The sequence below is a fragment of the Notolepis coatsorum genome, assembly GCF_963971535.1.
Source record: "Notolepis coatsorum genome assembly, chromosome: 13".
Lineage (NCBI taxonomy): Eukaryota > Metazoa > Chordata > Actinopteri > Aulopiformes > Paralepididae > Notolepis > Notolepis coatsorum.
In genome coordinates this window covers 29,594,384-29,617,547 of record NC_140177.1, presented here as the reverse complement: position 1 = coordinate 29,617,547, position 23,164 = coordinate 29,594,384, and the positions used below count along the sequence as shown (strand labels likewise).

At 43.1% G+C, this 23,164-nt stretch overlaps 1 protein-coding gene across 1 annotated transcript in view; it reads left to right on the top strand.

The window, feature by feature from the left end:
- The first annotated feature begins 834 nt into the window (after nt 1-834).
- LOC311239505 (band 4.1-like protein 3) overlaps nt 835-23,164 on the top strand; it is an 84,108-nt gene continuing 61,778 nt past the window's right edge. Inside the window, exons 1-2 of the mRNA XM_084327811.1 lie at nt 835-953; nt 15,029-15,175. The gene's annotated coding sequence lies outside the window, so the exon portion shown is untranslated. The remainder of the gene's footprint in view (nt 954-15,028; nt 15,176-23,164) is intronic.

Here is a 23,164-nt window from a genome sequence, read left to right as displayed (position 1 = left end):
ATATTGTCTTCACGTTCACTAAATTGAGACAATTAACTGCTAACCAGTAAAGGGACCTTTAGAATAAAAAATCATCGTAAATTTGTGTAGTAGAGCTATGAAAACATGTGAATTGGTATAGGCCTATCTACAGTATTATTATCATTATGGACCTCCCATCCGCAGACCACCACATTTTTTGATAAACCAATCCACATTTGCACTTTGGTCAATAAATACCTCTGTTACAACCCCAGTTGTGTTATCCTTCTTGCTTCGTGTATGATTTTCATAGACTAACATGGCCATCTGCCGGTCACATTGCATAGCGTTCCTCCCATAAACGACCTCAAGGTGGCAGTCAAATTGTATGGAGTAGAGTGTAGACCATAGATATAATATCTATGGAGTCAGTAGACAACCGCAACACTTCCGGTATTTTGAGCTCATGGGAGAGAGCGGGGGGAGGGGGCCAGGGGGGAAGGGGGGAGGAAATGGAGTGTGTGAATGAATGTTGATTAGAGCCTTGACGTAAGTGGTTGTAGCCGTGTTCTATATATATCTATGGTGTATGGTTGTAGCTACGGCTAGCCTACAACAACCACTTACGCCAAGGCTCTAATCAACATTCATTAGTTGTATCCCCCCGCGCTCTCTCCCCCCCCCCTCCCCCTCACGAGCTCCATGTAATACGGAAGGCCATTTCTTTGTGGGCGTGCTGGTATGTGGAACGTGGGCGTCTTTGACGGTTGCGTTCCAATCAGGATCACGTGGGGGCGGGGCCAAGTCGCTCGTGTGAAAGGGGCCGCCCTGGGTAGGTTCGTCGAAGTAGACAGAAGTAGACGCTCACAGGTGTCAAATCTTCCCTGTTCCTCTCTCTCGGGATCCTCTCCCCCTCCCAGTGTGACAGCCACTTGTCACATTTTGGCATTTTTGGTTGTGCTGGAACTTCTTACCCGTCACACAGGAGTCAGGTACAGTGTGCACTACTACCGACATTTTCAGTGTTTTGTTTCGGCGCTAAACTACAGCTTCAAAACCACAACAACACATGCCCATACAGATGTGTGGTAAACTTCTAGCCTATAGCCGAGTAGTAACGAATACAATGTTAACTTGTTTACGCTGCGTTGTTATGGTGATGTATGATTATTCATAATGATTTGAAAAAGCCGAATCAAGTCATGTCAACTGAATTGCTTTTGTTTCGTTGTCTGTCGGTCTGTTGGAACAACCATATGGGCTTCCCATCACGATGCGACCTGGCTACTGTACTGGGAAATTATATGATATGGTGAGTACCAGAGACAAGGCTGTAACTTTCCCCAGACAGGGAATTAATGAATATCAAAATATCTGATGGTTAATACAGTATGTGATATTAATGTGAATGACAACATTAATAATAATAATCTTGTTGATGATGATTGTTGTTATCATTGTTGTTGTTGTTGATAATAATAATAACAACAATAACAATAATAATAATTATTATTCTATTGTTAAATAAGATAAGTTAATACCTAAGCCTACGATAGTATAATGTAAATTCCTCTATGACGTATACGGTCATAATGGGGATCTTTGGAGTTGCTGATTGTGGTGATATTGTCCATATCAGCACTTTTTCTCAAGAGATTCCTTCACTTTGACCACTGTTCTGTTCTTCTAAAACTGCTGATTGGGCACAGCATGTTTTCCTCGACTCTCACTCAGCTGACTACATATGAGTGGGCAAAAGCAGCCAGCTCGGAAAAAGGAAGTTCTCCCAGCATGTGTTTCCTCTGTCTTTGCTAAGTTCTGAGACAAAAAAGTCTGAGAGCTCTTTGCTTTATTTGTATTCAGCCAACTTTTATTACCAGAGAGAGCGAGAGGACACTAATCACTTTGCTGAAAGGACGGGTGTTGTAATGCTGTAATGCACAACCGTGGGGTTGTGATAATGTTTTCCCATAGTAAATAATGTAGCATTCTGGAGTTGAAAGGTTTTTAACCTTGAGGGCCAGTCGGGATTTATGCAGGGTGACATCTTCCTTCCTACCGGTCCCGGTAGCTTTTAAAATGGGTTTATGAAGTTGAATAGTGAAGTTGAATTTACAACACCAAAGAAAGATAAGACGGGGTAAAGTCCATGAGACGGCACGCTCTTTGGTTGGTGTTTGACCCACAGTACATACATAGGGCTAGCCGATGGAACCGAGACAGAGGGGTGGGGGGTAACCTCCTGTTGAAGTGATGCAACGTTGCCAATGTCAAAGAGCATTTAATCTTCGGCTATCTACCCTAAAGGCATTTGAATCAATATTACGTTCTATAACATTTTTGATCACTAGCATTTTGCCACTGTATTGGAACAGCGTAGATACTGGTCTAGCCTGCGCTGTTTGCACATGATTAAAGCAACGTGTTGTCTCTCGCTAAAGAAAGGGTACGGTGGCACGAGGAACGTGTGTGAGAATCGAGAGAAAAAGGTCAAGGGTCAAATTAGATGGTTTGTCATTACTAGGTCCTTATCGTGATTTAGAATGAGGCACGCAGAGAGATAATCTTGGGAGAGGTCGGGAGCGTAGTATTGAGTCATGCCAGTATAGGCCTTGGGCCTACTGATTTGACACTTTTTCAAATGTGCCATCTCACAAGTGAGCAACGCAGACTTTCACCCTGTAGCCCAGCTTTCTGAACCATGTGTGCAGTTCCTCACTCTATAGTCCAGCTTTCTGCACCATGTGTGCAGTTCCTCACTCTATAGTCCAGCTTTCTGCACCATGTGTGCAGTTCTTCACTCTATAGTCCAGCTTTCTGAACCATGTGTGCAGTTCCTCACTCTATAGTCCAGCTTTCTGCACCATGTGTGCAGTTCTTCACTCTATAGTCCAGCTTTCTGCACCATGTGTGCAGTTCTTCACTCTATAGTCCAGCTTTCTGCACCATGTGTGCAGTTCTTCACTCTATAGTCCAGCTTTCTCTACCAGGTGTGTAGTTCTTCACTCTGTAGTCCAGCTTTCTCTACCAGGTTGGTAGTTCTTCACTCTGTAGTCTATATCTTTCTCTACCAGGTTGGTAGTTCTTCACTCTGTAGTCTATATCTTTCTCTACTAGGTTGGTAGTTCTTCACTCTGTAGTCTATATCTTTCTCTACCAGGTTGGTAGTTCTTCACTCTGTAGTCTATATCTTTCTCTACCAGGTTGGTAGTTCTTCACTCTGTAGTCTATATCTTTCTCTACCAGGTTGGTAGTTCTTCACTCTGTAGTCTATATCTTTCTCTGCCAGGTTGGTAGTTCTTCACTCTGTAGTCTATATCTTTCTCTACCAGGTTGGTAGTTCTTCACTCTGTAGTCTATATCTTTCTCTACCAGGTTGGTAGTTCTTCACTCTTCTTCCACCGGCCAGTGTGAGGGAGTGGAACCCAACACGTGAGCACTCTGTACAGCGGCGTGGGTTCATGGTCCCCAGACCCGGGGAGAGAGATAATGCGTTATGCCTCAATCCCATTGGGTCGAAAGGATAAGCGTGTCGGGAGTCCGTTATCTCCAGAACGTTGCCTGATCACTTGAGGGTGGTATGGGCTTCGCCTTATAAAGCTACGGCTCTGAGGATGCCACCTCTGCAGCCGCAGGGTATTTATAGAGTGGCGGTCGACCTCAGCCCGCGCTTTTCTTTTGAAGTCCCTCTACAAGTGTGTTATTGTGCAGACACCTTTGGTTCCTGCCAAGAACCTTCTTGGACCGCTATCAGTCCGTTTGTGTGAAGGAGCGCTCCAGACAGATGGACGCTGTGGTACCGCGTTTTGAACCGTCCCCTAATGTTTTGACAGATGGACAACATTATGCCGTGTTTTGCACTGTCCTATAATATTCCGTCTGGTTGATCTGATGTACTAATGTATTAGATTAGATTCGATTAGATTCAAATGTATTGTCATTATACAGCAGTACAGTACAACGGAAATACGTTTGGCATCCAACCAGAGTGCAAATATAACAGTAAGGTTACAGGTGATTAAACTGGGTATAAAGTAATAAATGGGTACTACTGATTAGTATATTGCTGTGTACAGAGTTGTAGTATTAATATGTACAGTGAAACAGGTATAAAGACACTAAGGTAGTAAGTCATACTGGCCAGCAGCGTAACTAGGAAGAGTAGGTAAGGGATATGTACAGATATAGATGCAGTATGATGTATAAAAAGGATTATATGCAGGTATGTACAGACAGACAAATATCACTCCTATATTCGATTTTTGAATGCTGAGAAATAGACTAAAATAACATATTTCATTGTGGAACAACAGTTTGGTGGCAGTACTTTTTAATTGTTTACATTCACACGTCAATGAGAGTTGATTCCCAGTCGAGTTGAGCTGTTAGATGCCTGAGGCCGTCAGGCTGCTTATCCGACTTGTTATCAACAGCTACAAACAGATTAAACATAATCAAACATATCTACTCCCGTGTTTGTTTGAAGTGTGAGTTTCTGGACTATCTTCTCGACGAATGCAAGTGGGTGACATGCATCACTCCAGATTCCACAGGCAGCTAAAAAAATAAGTGAAAATGACTAAAGTGAGTCACTCACTGTAAGCAGTGAGTTCCACAGTGGTAATAAGGAAAGAGTTGTTGTTGCAATCGCTGCTACTACTGTACTAACTCTGTCACAGTACACATGTGTGGTGCCCCTCCCATCGGTCTAAACATGCGTCCTCTGCAATCATGAACCCTTGGAAGGGCAGAGTCAGATTCATTACCCGGGTCGCTTTCCAAAGGTTAGAAACACTTAACGCCGTTTATGACACCCTCTGATTACATGTGTGTCTCATGCAGGTAAGGGTCCCGACCACGTCCATTTTGCTCGTATGTCACGCTCAGGTTGGGATCCCCCCGGCCCACCCCCACACACACACACATACCCTAATCTTTTCGGCGATTTGTATCCACAGCCTCTTTTTAGGCATCACAAATCTCAGCAACGGCTTCACTAGATGAAAGGGGGGGAAGAGTTAAGAGCCGGACGTGGTGCCTTGCATCCCAGTAGGAGAGGCGTAATGATTGAAGGCTGAAGGTAGGGGGTTGATTCTGGAACATTGGGCTAGGTCTGCGGGTCAGAATCCGGCAGTAATTTGGCGTGTAATCACTGGAGGCCTGCTGAACCGCAACCCCCCGCCCCCCCCCCCCCCCCCCCCCCCGCCCCCCCAGCACTTAGGCCATAGGCAAACAGTTGGGGACAGTGGCTATGAACAAAAGAACAAACAGCAGAGGTAAAATCAGCCCAGCGCATATCCCTGTGGTTTTGATTGTCTCTGACACCGTCTGTGTGCTGATCAAACACACAAACTAGACGTTGGATGGTGTTTTTTTTTCTTCTTGTACAGTCGCTGCCCTCGGAGCGGTAATTATTTCCCACCAGGCCTCGGGGACAGTGAGGAATGCGGGCCCCAAACCTGTTTTTGGTAATTGGATCACATGGGCGATTTGCCGTGTATTTTAAGGGATGTGCCTCACTGTAATTATGTATCGATTAGTGCCAGATCGCTCTCGAGAGACGGCACAGCGCTAAATGAGATCACGGTGATGAGGTCCGTGAGGTGGGACACCTCAGAGACGCGTTTCTGACACGTCGTAACAAGGTTTTGGAACAAGGCCGTCGAGATGTGTGCTCGTCATTTTCCAAGTGAGGATATTGTTCGAGACGTTTAAAGTCTCCCCGTCTGAACAGTCGTGTGACTTTCATGCGACTTTTACGTCACTCTAGATTGACGTTTTTGTAAAAAAATTATAAAATACATCCATCTTCTTCATTATTATTATTTTTTAATTGTATAATTTTTGGGGCATTTACTGTACACATATTCTTGGAGGGTATGGCTTACTAATGAAAAATACACTGTAGGATAAAATTTTTTATCCAAACCGAAATAAATGTGAGTCTATTGAATGAGCATAACCCAAACTATTACGTGTTGCATATCTGTCATCGGAACATTTTAGTGGTTCAAATGACCGCTGTTCCCAAAGGGTTCAGATTTGGGACATTCCACTGTAGTCTCTATAACTCCCCAGTACCTCAAACTACAAGGCTGATTTAGCCCTTGTCATTTAAAAATAGTGCAAAATGCGAACCTTTTACAGCGTAAGCAATGGTGGAATGAACTACCCACCCCAGTTAGGACAGCCGAAACACGTCCAATCTTTCGCCGTCGACTAAAGACGCACTTCTTCAACCATTATCTGAATTTAAAAAAAGAAAAAAAAAATATATATATATCTAACCCTAACTAACCATACTGTCATGCACTTGTCCTAATAAACTAACCTACACTGTAGCACTCAACACTTTGGCGAACATTGTTACTCAGCTGATAGAGTTGTGCCCTTCCTGATGGCTTGTCGTACAGAACTTGTAAGTCGCTTTGGATAAAAGCGTCAGCTAAATGACTAAATGTAAATGTAAATGTAAATGTAAGCGAACATAGCTGTCATCTACCATCCTTGTATCAAGAGCTCAGTCAACCAATCTCACGAGTAGCGTTGAGGAATCATTCAATATGATCGTTTATCTTGGTGAAATTATGACATCATGATATTGTAGTACACAACTTTTGTTGTCTAAATGAGCATAAAAAGCACATATCAACATGTATCCGTATTGACATACTTCAATTGGGATTTTACCATTGTAGGATTGCAGTTATGAATACACTGCCAGTGTATAACACAGTGTATAACTCAGTGTATAACTCAAATCAACTCTATTACTTTGACATGTTTTATCATGTCCATGAAATATTTTGTTACATAGTACTAGTTTAGATTTGATTACATTCAAATGTATTGTCATTATACAGCACAAGTACAGTACAACGAAAAGAGGGTTGGCATCCAACCAGAGTGCAAATGTAATAGTAAAGTGCAATAATAATGTACAGGTGATTAAGCTGGGTATGTACAGAGTTAGTAGTATTAATATGTGTACAGTGATGCAGGTATAAAGACACTATGGTAGTAGTCATACTAGTCAGCAGCGTAACTAGTAAGAGTGGATAAGAGATATGTACAGATTAGGGCTGACCCCTATTAATCGATTAGTCGACTAATCGGTCGAAAGGAGCCGTAGTCGACTGGCCAACCTCTTAGTCGAATATAATAAATAAAAAATATTTAATTTTTTTTGTATCATTCTTTCCAAAAGAAAAGAGGCCTAGAAGCGTGGCTAACGATAATGGCACGCATACCAGAGGCTAACTGCCTACGAAAACAGGCACAGAGGCACTGAAAGAGGATTTCATCTAATGAACACACTAGACTAGACAAATATCAAGATGTATCCATCAGTGGACCAATTGCATGCTTTTGCAGAGGACAAGAAGCCTTCAGTACATTGAGTTAACCATTTCACTACCACTCTACAGAAGGTTAACCTTCCACTACCACACTACAGACGGTTAACTGTCTGTCACTACCACACTACAGACGGTTAACCGTCTGTAGTGTGGTAGTGAAAGGGTTAACCTTCTATAGTGTGGTTGTGAAAGGGTTAACCATTTGTCATGTGACAGTGAAAGGGTTAACCTTCTGTATTTTCGTAGTGAAAGACTTAACCCTTTGGTGGTGTGGTAGTGAAAGGGTTAATTGTCAGTGGGCTTTGTGAGAAAGCCATTGAGATTTGGGACCCTGGGTCAAAGTTCAAGGTTAGGTAACTGATTGGAGCACATGAGCCCCTGGACTGGAACAAGAGTGTCTGAAAACAGCAGGGGGAGAGGGGGAAAAGTGAAGAGGCAAGCAGAGTGGTAGAATCCACAGAGATCACATGTTGTCTGTCTGGTCTGCTCTGAGTCATCCTGCTGACCAAGGGTTGCTCCTTAAGACTCTAAAGAGACATTGGATCTGTCATCACGCTAACCACTGTTATCCGCGTGTCCCCATACGTCAATTACACAATGTTACAGGACCGGGGACAAATAGAGAGGCAGCAGTAGAGCGTCGTTTACTTGAACCTCAGACATGCAAACCGGCCATTCCGCGGAACGGGGGTAATGGACAGATGTATGCAGCGTCAAGATAATAATATGATATTAATTATGTGCAGCTGATGGGATTCTGCCGTTGACGTTTTCACAGTGTTTTGCCCTGCCTTGTAGAAGTATTGAAGGTCTGGTGCTTTATGGTAATTCAGTCCTCCAAACATTTTGTTAGTTCGATCAATCTTTTCCCATGTTTAATTTAGTTTAGTTTAGTTTATTTAGCACGTTTTAAAAGACATACAAAGAACAAATACAGAAATGTGCCAAAGCGGAGGGAAGAGACCCAGATGGGCCTCCACTTGAAACAGAAACCACATTAAATACATAACAAAAACATTATGTTAGCTTTTTATGAGCTCAAATTGAAGACAATGGAGGGGGAAAAAACGTTCATTGTCTTCCCCTCCATATCTGAGGGGTTCTGAAGAGTGAGGGTTTTACGATGACTTTATTTGACTGCAAGAAACGGACACACAGGCCTGGAAGCCGGGTCACGTCATATATCTGAAGCATTTTCTATTCCCGCTTTCGGTAGAAGCGGTATCTCAAATAATGATTGAGTGCTGCTTCAAAGTTCACAGATCATTATTCATTCCTAGACTCGTCCGGCTGTTAACACTTTGATCGCCATGCTTAAATTCATAATTTACCATCCTTCGCCAGCCCTATTTAATATGGAGAAGTTCCCCTTTGCAGGGCTATAACCTTTTAAATTGTATTGCTAAATTGACATTACTATGGCCCATTCAACGTCCTATATCTATTGTTCAGGGTGTAGCAACGTTATACTTTTTCATTCACATATTCATACTAAAATACGGTCTAAAGTATAAGTATGTTTTTATCGTTTTCTGCAGCTTTCTCCAGAACTTGATTTATAGCCCCAAATGCATTATATTGATGATGAAATACAGTTTGATAGGAATCTGAGCGAGATAAAAAAATTCAAGTGGACGTGCTTCTTTTTTTTTTTTTTTTTTTTTACTTTATTTTTTAGCGTTTATCGCTTTTCTGGTCAAGCATGACCGACAGATACAGGGTGAAACGGGATATAGAGCAGGGGAAGACATTCTGGCAAATGACGGCGGGTCCGGGAATCGAACTCGGAGTCCACCAGATCCGTGACGCAGCACGGTTTTCCCCGACGCAGAAATAGCGCCGAGATATGCGGTGAGCTACTGGAGCCCCCCCAAGTGGACGTGCTTCTAGAAGTTACTAAGTATGATCTGATGATGACCGGATGGGGGGGGGGTCATTTATAATTCCGTGGCCAACGTTATATGATTCATCTAGTGTGGGTGATATGATCATTAGAGCAGTTAGTATCGAACACATTGAAAAATAACGCTGAATCTTACCGTAGCTTCCTCGCGCCGTTGGGCGATGAGCGTGGAACAGACATTTTCTTATTATGGGATGTAGAAATATCCGATCCATTTCCAGGTTGTATAATAGTATATACGTCCAAATCATGTTGTTTATCGAGTTATTTGCAACCGATCGATGTCCAGTGGATCAAGATGGAGTCCCGCTAACGATAGCGAGTGCCCGGACGAAATATGGGAGAGCACCACATCCGGCGCATCACTTCCTGTTTGGGCGATCCGCCGATCGGCCACCTGATGGCGCTCTTGAACCGTTGGAGAGTTGAGAGGGGCTCAACAGTAGATCTCAGGTCTCCGGGGGAGAAATATGATTTCGATCACAGATTTTTGAAATATTGATATCAAAGACGTGGTCCAGCGTCTTTGGCAGAATGAGCATGGCGGGGAAAGACGTGTTCCAGCGTTTTTGGCGATTAAAGTGTTAAAAGGAGTCAAAAATCTAAGTCACAGTGTTTACCTCATTGCTGTTGCTTTGTTGCTTTCGGGTGTACAGTCTCACATAGTATGAGCGTTGGGGTAGTACGTTTCACATAGTATGAGCGTTAGGGTAGTACGTTTCACATAGTATGAGCGTTAGGGTAGTACGTTTCACATAGTATGAGTGTTAGGGTAGTACGTTTCACATAGTATGAGCGTTAGGGTAGTACGTTTCACATAGTACGAGCGTTAGCGTAGTACGTCTCACATAGTATGAGCGTTGGGGTAGTACGTTTCACATAGTATGAGCGTTAGGGTAGTACGTTTCACATAGTACGAGCGTTAGGGTAGTACGTCTCACATAGTACGAGCGTTAGGGTAGTACGTTTCACATAGTATGAGCGTTAGGGTAGTACGTTTCACATAGTATGAGCGTTAGGGTAGTACGTCTCACATAGTATGAGCGTTAGGGTAGTACGTTTCACATAGTATGAGCGTTAGGGTAGTACGTCTCACATAGTATGAGCGTTGGGGTAGTACGTTTCACATAGTACGAGCGTTAGGGTAGTACGTCTCACATAGTACGAGCGTTAGGGTAGTACGTCTCACATAGTACGATCGTTAGGGTAGTACGTCTCACATAGTACGAGCGTTAGGGTAGTATGTCTCACATAGTACGAGCGTTAGGGTAGTACATCTCACATAGTATGAGCGTTGGGGTAGTACGTTTCACATAGTATGAGCGTTAGGGTAGTACGTCTCACATAGTACGAGCGTTAGGGTAGTACGTCTCACATAGTACGAGCATTAGGGTAGTACGTTTCACATAGTATGAGCGTTAAGGTAGTACGTCTCACATAGTACGAGCGTTAGGGTAGTACGTCTCACATAGTACGAGCGTTAGGGTAGTACGTCTCACATAGTACGAGCGTTAGGATTTAGAGAACTTAACATTCTACTTTGGAATTCTTCTGGAATTCAGGCGGAACGTTCCAGAGGAAGAAACCTGAAGGGGATGAGAATGTGAAGTGAGTTTCGAGTGCGAGCCCCGGTCTTCATAAGCACTCACCACATTCTACGAAGCACATGAAGAGCGAAACTCGCCTCCTCCGGGCCTTTTTTTAAAGGCCACCTAGACGTGATACGCCACACACGGTTACTGCTGTGAAGCGTGCAAACCTGCCCATCGGCTGCGGGTTCTGAAAGACACTTTCATCTTTTCTCCTCTGTGGTATCTTTCAGGACAGGATGGACTTTAACCCCTGGTTTCCCATTTGAAACTAGTTTTTATTTGCATTACAGGCATAAATGCCTGCCTGCTGGCCAGACAGGCTATGATGAGCAATGTCTGAGACGAGACAATGGAGTCACAACAGCCCTGTGCTGGACTCCACCTCCTCTATAAGGAGCTGACTGTTGTTTGGTTGTACAGGCTTCCTAGTTGGTCTTTTAGAGCAGTGGCTCACAAAGCCTGTCATGTCGAGGACTCCTGAGTAGGCTGCGTTCAGACTGCAGGCTGAGAGATTTCTTTCTTGCTCATATGTGACTCCGATCTGGGGGGGTTTTCATGACAGTGTGAACAGCACACAGCGCACATCACATGGAATCTGATCTTTTCAATTCTGATTTGGTCCACTTTCACCTGTGCAGTCCTAAATCAGATGCAGGTCTGAACAGTCTGAATACGACCTCAGTCTGAACAGGCATGTGACTTTCATGCGACTTTTACGTCACTCTAGATTTGATGTTTGTCAAATCTTTTAAACATCTTCTTTATTGTTCATTTTCGCATGCGGGTCAGTTCAGGAGCGTGACCGGTTCACACTGGAATCAGATATTGGCCACATTTAAAAAAATATAATAATAATAATAATAATAATAATAATAATAATAATAATAATAATAATAATAATAATAATAATAATAATAATAATAATAATAATAATAATAAAAATTAAAAAATAATAATAATGTTAACTCATTCAGTGCCATACCCAACATTTCTCGGGGTAATCTCGCCAGCGGTTCAGCGCCATACCCGAGATTTCTCTGGTTTTGATCCTTTGATCTTTTTCATCTGATCCCCGTTCTAAACTATCATCCTGATCATTCTATGTGTCCCTGGCTCGCTAGCCTACGTTGGAATTGCAGTATCGCCTACCAGAAAGACTCAGAAAGAAATGGGTCAGGAGAGGCAATGAATGAACCGGACTATCGAGACTCGCTCTGAGGGGGAGGAGCTCTTCCAAAGCAATCGCTAGCAGATCTGCTTGCCTCAAAACCTATAGTGTCCCGTAAACACGTGTAATTACTAGGGGTGGGACGATACATCGATCCAGATCGATACATCGATGTAATTATCAACAATCGAATCGGATCGATGCAATGTAATAAGATCGATTCATATCGATACTCTTATTTTGAAAATCCTGTGGCGAGTCTCATATCCGCCCAAGAACAACAGCAGTAGCTCCGTGTGTGTAGACGTTACAGCATAGCATTCTCCCTTTCTGTGTGTGTGTGTGTGTGCGCGCGTCTTTGGAAAGACCAGATGAGGTCAGAGGAGTTTGATGTTTAAATGTTATTTAAACATAAACAATATAATACATAATAAATGTAGGCCTATACATGATCATGCAACATCAACAAATTGTTGTAGGAACGGTTGGGGAGAGGGAGGTAGGGAGGGGTTTTAGGTTGAACAGGAGGTCTATTTGTATTAAAAACAATAGATTGATTTTCCTTTAAATGTCTGGAAGAGCTCAAAAATACAAATGTCAAATGATATTTTCGTTACCTTTTTTTAGTTGATCTAAATGTTACTGATTGTGTTGAATGGGCATATGATATCATCTCATATCGATTGCAGGCACCTGAATCTAATCTAATCGTATTGTATCGTGAGAGACTTTGTGATATCGGCAAATATCGTATCGTTGTCCAAAGAATCGATATCGTATCGTATCATGATGAAACTGGTGATTCCCACCCCTAGTAATTACATATAAATGAGTGATCGCGATCGGCGATGGGATCATTGGAATTATTCTTTATATATTTCTCATATTTATATTATTCTCATATATTCTCTTGACTGGCCCATCTTCTAGTGAACAGAAAAACTATAGTGAAACTTAGTGATGCACCGATGTTATATATTATATCGGCGGCCGATATATCGTGCATCACTAGTGAAATTGAACTATTGCTCGTTTTGCTGGTAACCCCCTGAATCTACGCTGTCTTAACGCACATACATCAACAAGGATAGTTCCACCCATTGGCTGGCTACTCTGGAAATATTCTATACAAAGATTTAATATGTATTTAAAAATATTTAAAAAGCTGGGTGAGGACCGCGATCGACTGCCACTCGCAAAGTCATTTGAAAACACAAGTTGTTTGTCACTTGCCCAAGCAGGAGGACGGGTCGATGCTTGTCATTGACCATATTCAAAAATGGCCGCCGTGTGAATACGGTCAATTGGGGGGGAAACATGGCCGTAGATCTTAGGTTTCCTAAGCGGAACTCGAGCCGTATTACAACATCACTGTTACTGAATTGCTGACATAATTTGATCATGTTGTCACGTTGCCTGCTTCATGAGATGTGCCCTGCAGCTAGCTAGAAGATACACAGGGTGCCAGCTAGCTTCAGCTCACGTTGTAATTATGTAAAAAATATATGCACTTAGGCAAATTTGAAAACAGCCATACAGAATGTTGTTATATGTACCTTCTACTGTCTCAGCGGGGGATGTGTGTGTACTGTTTCTTCATACACACTAAAGATTTACCACAGAAATACTGCTGTGATTTATATTATTTTTAATTTTTTTATCAGATTTTTATTTTCAATTTCTTTTTTTTCCAACAACAAACACAACATTGACATCAACAATAATAATAATAATGACAAGACAATAAAAATAATAAATACAGACTTAAAACTTGAGTAATAATTACAAAATACAAAAAAACAAATACAAAATATAAAATATATAATATAGAGGACAAAATAATAATAAAAAACACTATAAAGAACACAAAAGACATTAGACATTTCACAATTCCTCCCCCCATTCCCAAGACCGCCGGATCCCCCAGGACCAACACAAGTGATTTGTATTATTCTTGTTTTTTTTCTCCATACACACTAAAGATTTACCACAGAAATACTGTAGTGATTTGGTTGAACAGTGCGGTTCATTCTGGTGTGTGTGTGCGCGCGTAGACCGCGTACTGTATGTGTTTTCATGCTATGTGCTATACCATGAAAGCAATTAGATGGGATAAAAGTCAAAATAGTGCCCAAGCTGTGGCAGAGAAGTGGGGTCAAATTCCCACTGGGTGACAGGAGGCAAGACCTGCAAAGAAGGAACAGCCCAAACACTAATTAAAAACGTGTGTGTGTGTGTGTGTGTGTGTGTGTGTGTGTGTGCAAAATACTTTTAATTTCAAACCTTTATTTCAACTCGTAAGACACTGAGGTTACCCTCATTTACAGCGATGGCAAGCTTAGAAAACAAGACACAGTTTATATAAGCAATTTCATACATATAGGCAGTTAGGCACAATACATACCTAAACAGCTAAGACAGTTACAAGTCAAGACAGGGTCGGAGATCATACTTTTAAATGCAGCAAAAGAAGGAAGAACCTTCAGAGTCAGTTGGAGGGCATTCCAGGTATTGGAGGAAAAAAAGGTTTTTCCTAGTTCAAAGCAAACTGAAGGAGCCCTAAGTAAGAACCAACCAGTCACGTCTGTGCACACTGTGAGCACTTTGAGTGCAGTAGGTCTGTGTGTGGTTGTGTGTGTGTATGTCTGCTAGTCTTCGTTTGTGATATGAGGTTAAGTGGTTGTCTCCAGAATAGATGCATGGGATCAGACAGGAATGTAGCCATGTGTGTTGTTGTCATCAAAACCAGCGGAAACGGTGTGTAGAGAGAGAGAGAGAGAGAGAGAGAGAGAGAGAGAGAGAGAGAGAGAGAGAGAGAGAGAGAGAGAGAGAGAGAGAGAGAGAGAGAGAGAGAGAGAGAGAGAGAGAGAGAGAGAACATCTGTAAAGAACCATTGTTGAATTTCATTAAGCATGTTGATTACCCTACTTCAAACCATGACAAAGGCCGTGGCGGCAGGCAAGCCCAATAAAACATCTGCTGGAATAATGCCCCTGCAGGCTCCTGGCTCAGCCGCCGTCCCACAATTCTACTCTCAGCTGCATAGTCGACTTTGATAGGAGGCTGGCGGAGGAGGAGGGAACTGCAGCCAGAGCACCTCAATGGTAGCACCGCTGTCAGGAACTACTGAAGCAGTCTGCTACGAATGCAACTCGCATATCCCAACTGGAAAGGAGAGAGGACGTTTTGACCGGTAATAACATGCTTTATTCTCAACAGTTCTTTGTATGGATGATTGATAGAATGTAGTAGTCTGTGTGTGGTGTATACAAAAAAAACGTGTGCATTGTATCTTTTGCGTGGCAAGATAGGGTCGTCTGGTCTAACCACATCACCAATGACAGATAATTGGCTTGAAAATACATTTCTACTCTGTTCATTCAGCCATGCGGTAAAGTGGAGTGGACATGCTAAATATCTTTGACATATTGACCATAACCCTCTGCTGGAATGTAACCTTTTACTAGTGCGCAACGTCGTAAGGATATTTGTGCTGAATGGGCTCCCTGCCTGCAGTAGTTGGGATTGAGTGAGTCAGGCTCGGGGGGAGACCGAGCACTTCTCGCGAGAGCTGACACGTCTGCTCAGCGCGCGGGGAGACGACAGACGTTTCAGCTCGCGAGAAGAAGCAGCCTGTGTGTATTATTTATTTCCCCCAATATCTTAAAAAAAAAAAAAAAATTACATCACGGTTAACTCTCATTTCATATTATTATTCTCAAATAATGTATTTACCAAACAAATGCAGACGACTACTACTTCTCGCGAGCTGAAACGCCTAGTAGTAGTAGTACCCGCGCGCTGCTCAAGGTATATAATTGTGTTACAAATTCTCATCGAATCGGTAGAAAATGCCAGAAGAAAACAAACCACGGTGAAGATTGTTTTTTTTTCAACCCAACGTTTTCGAGCGAGATGTCGTGTCAGTGAAACAACGACGACGACGTCGCGAACACAAACGAGTCGTGCGCTTATTATATAAGCGACATATGAAACCAATTTGATTAAAATGAACAATGTTTATTAAAGTTCAGTGTTTTTGATCTGCAGTGCGGTGGGCGTGGTGTGCTGGGGTGGGCGTGGTTAACTGGGGTGTCTTAACTGGTCTGTATCCTTTTGTAGCATCTTCTCTACACCCTTGAGCTGCTATCGAAGGCTATTGGCCCGTATGTGACTCATATAACTATATAAAACCGTCCCGACATGACCATTTAATCAGCCTACTAAGCTACTGTAAGTGTGGTCTTTCGTAGTGTTTTTGTGGAATAGCATTTGGCACTACTGCCACAGTGTAAGCATAGCTGCGGTGAGAAGTTTATCACCGTTACTAGGTTACCTGGCGAGTGCACGTCAGGTCACACTGCCTCTACTCGTGATGAGCTTCAGAAACATGTCATTGTAGAATTGGAGGAGAAGATTGTCTCATTTTATATCCCTATAAGGTTACAGCATAGAAGGAAATATACCAGAGAAAAACGTCAAAGCAAGAGTTGTTTCCACCGTGTGGTAGTTGTCACACACTGGGTGGGTGAACAAGCAGCGCGTGCTACGTAATACTGTATCATGCTGGCCGTCAGACATTAGCTGGAATAGAGTCGCAGCTGATTTAACTTGTTAGTGATTAGCAATAGCTAATCTCATAAGATGGTTTAACCCATCTGTACCCTATTAGATCGGTGTCTCGGCATAAGCAGACATTAGTATTTCATCCGGTTTTCTCAAGCTAATATTTTACACTAACGGGGCTATTCATCTCATCTACTGTATTTGTGGAAGCTAAGAATGGAGTGGTTCTGGATTGATGGGATAACCAGAGAGAGAGAGGGAGGATGTGTTTCCAGAATAGTTATTTTGTGCCATGCCTTTAGGGATTCCAGCCTGAGGCTAGGTTTAGGCTACAATACACAACACACAGACACAGTGATCTTGTCTCGTAATGAGCTGGAGACTCGGGGCACAGCAGTCCAGTAGTGACAACTGACAGCTAGATGTAGCATCTCGTCAGTAGCCCGGGCTCGGCTTTCAGTGCCAGTAATGTTAAGAACTGTCCTTTGGGTTTACTACAGTCAAGAGAGCCTGCGTGGGTCTTTGGAATGCAGGACGGATGCATCCATCCAGGCTAAAGCAGAGGTGTCCCGGCCACCAGCCCCATAGTAGTATCTCCTTACAGTAGCTGTGTGTGTGACAGCTGTCAGGCCTGCAGTCATAGAGAGAGAGGGGGGGGGGGGCGCTTCACATAGGCCTACTTGGGACAGGCCTGGACGTGTCAGAAGTGACCATGCAATCACCTCTATGTAACCTCCCTAAGCCCCGAGGGTCTGGATGTGGGGGTGGACTGGGGAGGTACAGAGATGGGCCCAGCTGTGCTTTAATTCCAGCTAATGGCACCCAGCACAGATGGCATCTGCTCATCCTCTGTGCTTCTCTCTTTTTCTCTCTCTCTCTCAATGTGCACAGGCCCCTGTCCAACAGTGTGCATTACAATCACAAATTGGCCTTAAAATGGAGGTTGCGGCGCCAGAGTGTTTAGTGCCAGGCAGCCGTGCATCAAATTATGTCATCCAGCTACATGCAGATAGGCCTCTGTTTCTCACAGGCGTGCGTTTCATCCACTGCTGCCGCCGCTGCCAGGGGTTGATTCACCGCAACCGTCATCCCTGGATGTGATTAATGTTGACGCGTTTGGATTTATTTGTTAGTTCAGCAGCAGCAGCACCAGGATGTTTGTGTCCCCCCCCCCCACATAACCAGAGCACAGTGAGGATGTAATGTAACACGGCTCTCTGTGGAGAGGAGGACGTGTGTCTAAAAGGTGGACAAGGATGCAGATGGCCCGGCTCCTCCCCCAGGTCAAAGGTCACAACACTCAACTTATTAGGTTTGCGTCTGAGGGGTCTGTGAGAAGACCGCAAGTGCCCTTTTTCTCGCAGCGGCAATTAAGTTAAAAGCCGTTTTAGAATCGACTTGTCGTCTTTGCACGGCGGGTGGACACGCCCAGGCCTCTTCTCTGGGTGTAACGTGCATTTGAAATGAATCCCCCTCACACTTAGGAGTATATCAGAGCATAGACAGAGGGGTCCTCCTAGCAGCCAACAACAGCTCTAAATGTGTTGTGAATACAGTGTTTCTGACTGCATAATGTATGTGCCAGTCTCTCAGCATAGTGTGGAGCCGCACACAAGGCTACTGTGTGGGTCGGTGTGAGGAGTGCCTGTCACCAGGCAGTGACTGAACGTATTCTTCCTCCATTTCTATGGTGCTAAGATGTTCCCTTCCCCTCCTCCTTCTTCTTCTTCTTCTTCTCTTCTTCATAGGTCCTGTTTCATAGCTGGTGGAGAACAAGCTATAGGCTAGCTAGCTGTGCTGTGCTGTTGTCCTCCTCTTTGTCAGTTCATCGCTACCAAGCCGGCACTCAACTCTGACCCAAATAACATAGTAAAGGCAGTGGCACGCATGGATTTTTGGGGTTGAATTCACATCGGTGGATGTTTCTAGAATTCCTTTGGCTTATCTTCCCCCTTGAAAACGTTTTTTTAAGATAGTGATGGAATTTGGAACTTGTGACTTGAGCCTACGTCATAGCCATGTTGTTCACATTAGACTCCTTACAGTAACTCAACCCTGTAATAAAGAGTCTGTGATCTATATGCAGTCTTTTATAGTCTTTAAGCCATAGGCTCTGAAGGGAGTCTGGTCCGTACTTGTGTACGTTAATGTCCCACCCAGCCTCCCAACACATGGCGTGGGGATTGGAATGCCACCAAAAAGTCACACCGAAACACAAGCAGCTTATGTTTAGCCAATTGCTTTACTTAATGTCTAATTCCAGAGACCACAGAATCAAATCAACAGCATCCTGATCCTTTTTAAAACAACTAATACAGCTCTGTCCTCAAATGGGTTTTTGTAAGTTGGCAAAGCGTGCTTTGGCATCATGGCCTAATCCTATTTCCAACAGTTAAAAACAGAACCCAACCAACGCGCATTAGCTGTGGGAAATTATCTCTTAGAATTCAGACTGCCACAGCGAAGCCACACGTGGGCTAATTGACCATATTCACACGGCGGAGAGGAATCCCAACCTGAGCATGACATGAGAGCGAGATGGCCGCTGTGTGAATATGGTCATTAGGAGTCCAGCGTTCTGCCTTATTGTTAATGGCAAACTACATTGTCAAGAGAGCTGTATGAATTTTGTACTAAGGCCTAACAAAAATAATAGTTGGTTTCAGGTTGGTTGTCAGTTTGGCCATGGGTAGGTAGGGAATTTTTTTTTATTTATTTTTTTTATTATTCTTTCCCACGGCGACTATGGATAGGGAATTTCTTTATTTAATTAACCCTTTCACTGCCACACGACAGAAGGTTAGCCCTTTACTATCACACAACCGACGGCGATGCTCCATCATTAGCATCATTAGCTCCGCGGATGCGGAGCTAATGATGCTAATGATGGAGCATCGCCGTCGGTTGTGTGATAGTAAAGGGCTAACCTTCTGTATTGTCACAGTGAAAGGGTGGCTGTCGTGTGGCAGTGAAAGGGTTAAAATGTTCACAACAACATGGATGCATGTACTCTGCCAGCATGTTTAATATCCATAATACTAAATGTTTGACTAAGATTTCTATGAAACTTTATTCTAAAAAAAAAAAAAAAAAAAACGGATTTTTTTTTTTTTAATATATACTTTTTTTTTAAAACTCATAAAATATATTGGGTCGCACCTAAATCGGCAGGGTCGGTCGGCAACCTGAAACCAACCATTATTTTTGTTAGGCCTAAGGCTATTGTTAGTGATAGACCTATCATAGGGCTTGTATCTGCTGTAGGTTTCAAAGGTGCACTATGTAGCCTTGGCTTGGGAGAGAAATAAGGAACTCTGGGAAGTGAAGACATAATATGGTACGTCGTGTTTTCATAACTGAATAAAACAAACTGTCCCCCAGAGGGAGATGCAGTTTTCCTTTACACTCACAGGCCTACAGTATTTATTATTCAAGTGGGATCTTCTTGGCTTACGTTTGGTTTAGTGCCTCAAAGTCATATTTAGATTTCTGGTGACACTACTATGTTGAAACAAACTTCTCGGTTCTATCCACAAACTGTATAGTGCACCTTTAGCCTAAATTAACATACAGTATTATACAATAGCATATATATTATATTATATATATATAATAAACAGTGTTTCCCACAGGATTTTGTGAGACTGTGGTGGGTGAACCTCGGCCCCTCTAGGGGGGTCCGGGGGGCGTCTATATTTTCTACAACGGAGTTCGGCGATTTGCGAATCTGATTGGCCACTGACGTTTCTGGTCATGTGACATGTGCGCCCAATAGCGTGACGAGCTGTGTCTTTGCCCATTTCCGCGTCGAACAGCCTGCAAAGCACCTGGCGTTCAACTTCTATCGCCTAACCCTAACCTTAACCAACTTCGAAAGAGTGCCTAAGCTTAACTGTCGGAATCAGGGCAGGCGTTCTATCGCCATGCTCTAAGACAAACTCTAACCTTAACCGACTTCGAACGAGCGCCTAAGCCTAACCAGTAGGGCTGTCTTAAATGCTTCGAAGCTTCGAACGTTCGATTCGATGGCACAAGCTTCGAACATTTAAAAAAAAATCGAAGTTAAAAAAAAAAAAAATTTACTTCGATTTGTGTGTGTGTGTGTGTGTGTGTGTGAACTACCCATCCCAGTTAGGACAGCCGAATCCCGTCCAATCTTTCGCCGTCGACTAAAGACTCACTTCTTCAACCATTATCTGAAATGATAAAAAAAAAAAAAAAAAATCTAACCGTGACTAACCTTACTGTCATGCACTTGTCCTAATAAACTAACCTACACTGTAACACCCAACACTTTGATGAACATTGTTACTCAGCTGATAGAGTTGTACCCTTCTTGCTGTCTTGTCGTACAGAACTTGTAAGTCGCTTTGGATAAAAGCGTCAGCTAAATGACTAAATGTAAGTGTGTGTGTGTGTGTGTGTGTGTGTAGGTGTGTGTGTGTGTGTGTGCGCGCACCTTGTAGAATTCCACACATAAGAAAGAAAGATACTGGGATGAATAAACAAAATAGGAAATAAAATGTAGAAATGCATGCAATACATAAATAAATATGAATCTCCATATATGAAATATAACATTTAGATAAGGTGCTACTGAGATGTTTTGGTGAGTTCTTTGTTTTTTTGTGGAAGTTGCCCTTCTTAAAAATGCATGAACATTCACTGATAATTGGTCTGTAGTGGAGTCTACAAGGTCTACATTGCCGGACCATGTAGAATCCGGACCTTGTAGACTGACATAATTCTGTGCATAGTTTAGTCTACACAGGCCATATTTCAAATAATCAAAATCTTACTTCATTCATCTTAAACATTCTTGATTTGGGGGATTGGTAGTTCCCATGAAATCTGAAGTTGTTCAAACGACAACAGCGATCCACCTTGAATTAAATCACACAGCCGAGTGAAACCTTGTTGGATGCGTCAGTCACGAAAGGGGCTACTTAATTAATTAATCCAACCCACTTTATTTATAGAGCACATTTAAAAACAACAACGTTTACGAAAGTGCTGTACAAGTCCCACAACATAAGATAAAAAAAAAAAAATATTAACACTTTGAGTGCCGGGACACGTCTTTTCACGTCTTTGCTGGCCATGCTAAAGTTGCCGGGGGACGCTGTACAGCGTCCTTATATCAATATTTCAAAAATCTGCGATCGGATTCATAATGTCCCTCCGCTGGCCTGAGATCCACCAGCAGGACCCACTGAGCTCTCTGGCGGTTCAGGAGCGCCATCTGGTGGCCGATCGGCGCAATCGCCAAAACAGGATGTTGAATAGAGGTTGTCATGACGACCGTAGTACTTCCGGGCGCTCGCTATAGTTCATGTGACTCTGGCTCGTCACGCTACACGGTGATCGATTGCCAATAACTCGATAAACAACATGATTTGGACGTATATACCATTATACAAGCTGGAGATGGACCGGGTAAAAATATATCCCATAATGATAAAATGTCTACTCGACGATGATCGCCCAACGGCGCGCGGAGACTGGGGTGAGTTTCAGCGTGTAACGTTACTGTAACTGAGGGGTACAATTCCCTGACTGTATTGATAAGTATGGTATCATTAAACCACTACCGCTTTATGTACTTTAATTACTGGCCATACAGTACATGATATATAAATATGATGAACACTTCCCACATTGAATCGGTTCCACACAAAGGTATAATCAAGTATTTATTGCAGCAAAAGGTACATAATATACTTCTCTATTATACTTTGGATGCGCTTATAAGGCAAAGGAATGTGCGTAGGCAAATCAATAATGAATGTCCATTCTCTGGTTACGCAGGAGGTAATTATACAACCTGAATCTTAGGGAATTATATCTATGGTACACTAGTAATATATAGCGGGAGATACTGGAAGGGTCCCCCCGGTTGTAAGCCAGCAGGGGTAGAGGATCTGTCGGTAGTAGAGAGTCTGGTCAACGATGACTAAGGAGACTCCAAGTACAGGAGACGGTGCAATAGTCTCTTGATCCACAGACGAATACAGCTGTTCTCCGTAGACTGTAGCTCCACAGTGAAGAAAGCTAGCCGGCCTCAGGCTCTCTGAGGCGCCGACTCGACCTGGCTCCTCACAGGGTAAATCCAACACGTGTAGGCGTCGGCGATTCTCCGCTCCATAAATCACAGGACCAAAACAAATATAATCCAGCCGCAAAGGGCTATGCAGTCGTCGGGTAGATTAATCCAGTGTACATGTCCACACGGTTCTCGTCTAGGTCTCCTCGGGTGAAAGCGCCATGAAAGCAGCCCAGCCTGGATAAGCACTCTAGCTGATACGAGGAAGCGTTGGTGATGCTGGTCACTGTAGAACTTTAGCCGCACGATACACTATACACAAATAGACTATTACTGACTTAATAGAAATATGTCGCACTCGACGGTATAGCGCCAAACTCTGACAATTCAGTTATTAATTCGCACGCGGTCTCAATGCTCTATTTGGGGCCAAACAGGCCATACTTCACCGCACAGTATCGTGGGTGAGGCTTCAACTTATTGGGTAACTCTACGACTTCTGACTAAGTGCTTCTGTATTCACCTGCGCCATATTTATATGCACGGCGAACAATCTAGCCCCAACCTCATTTC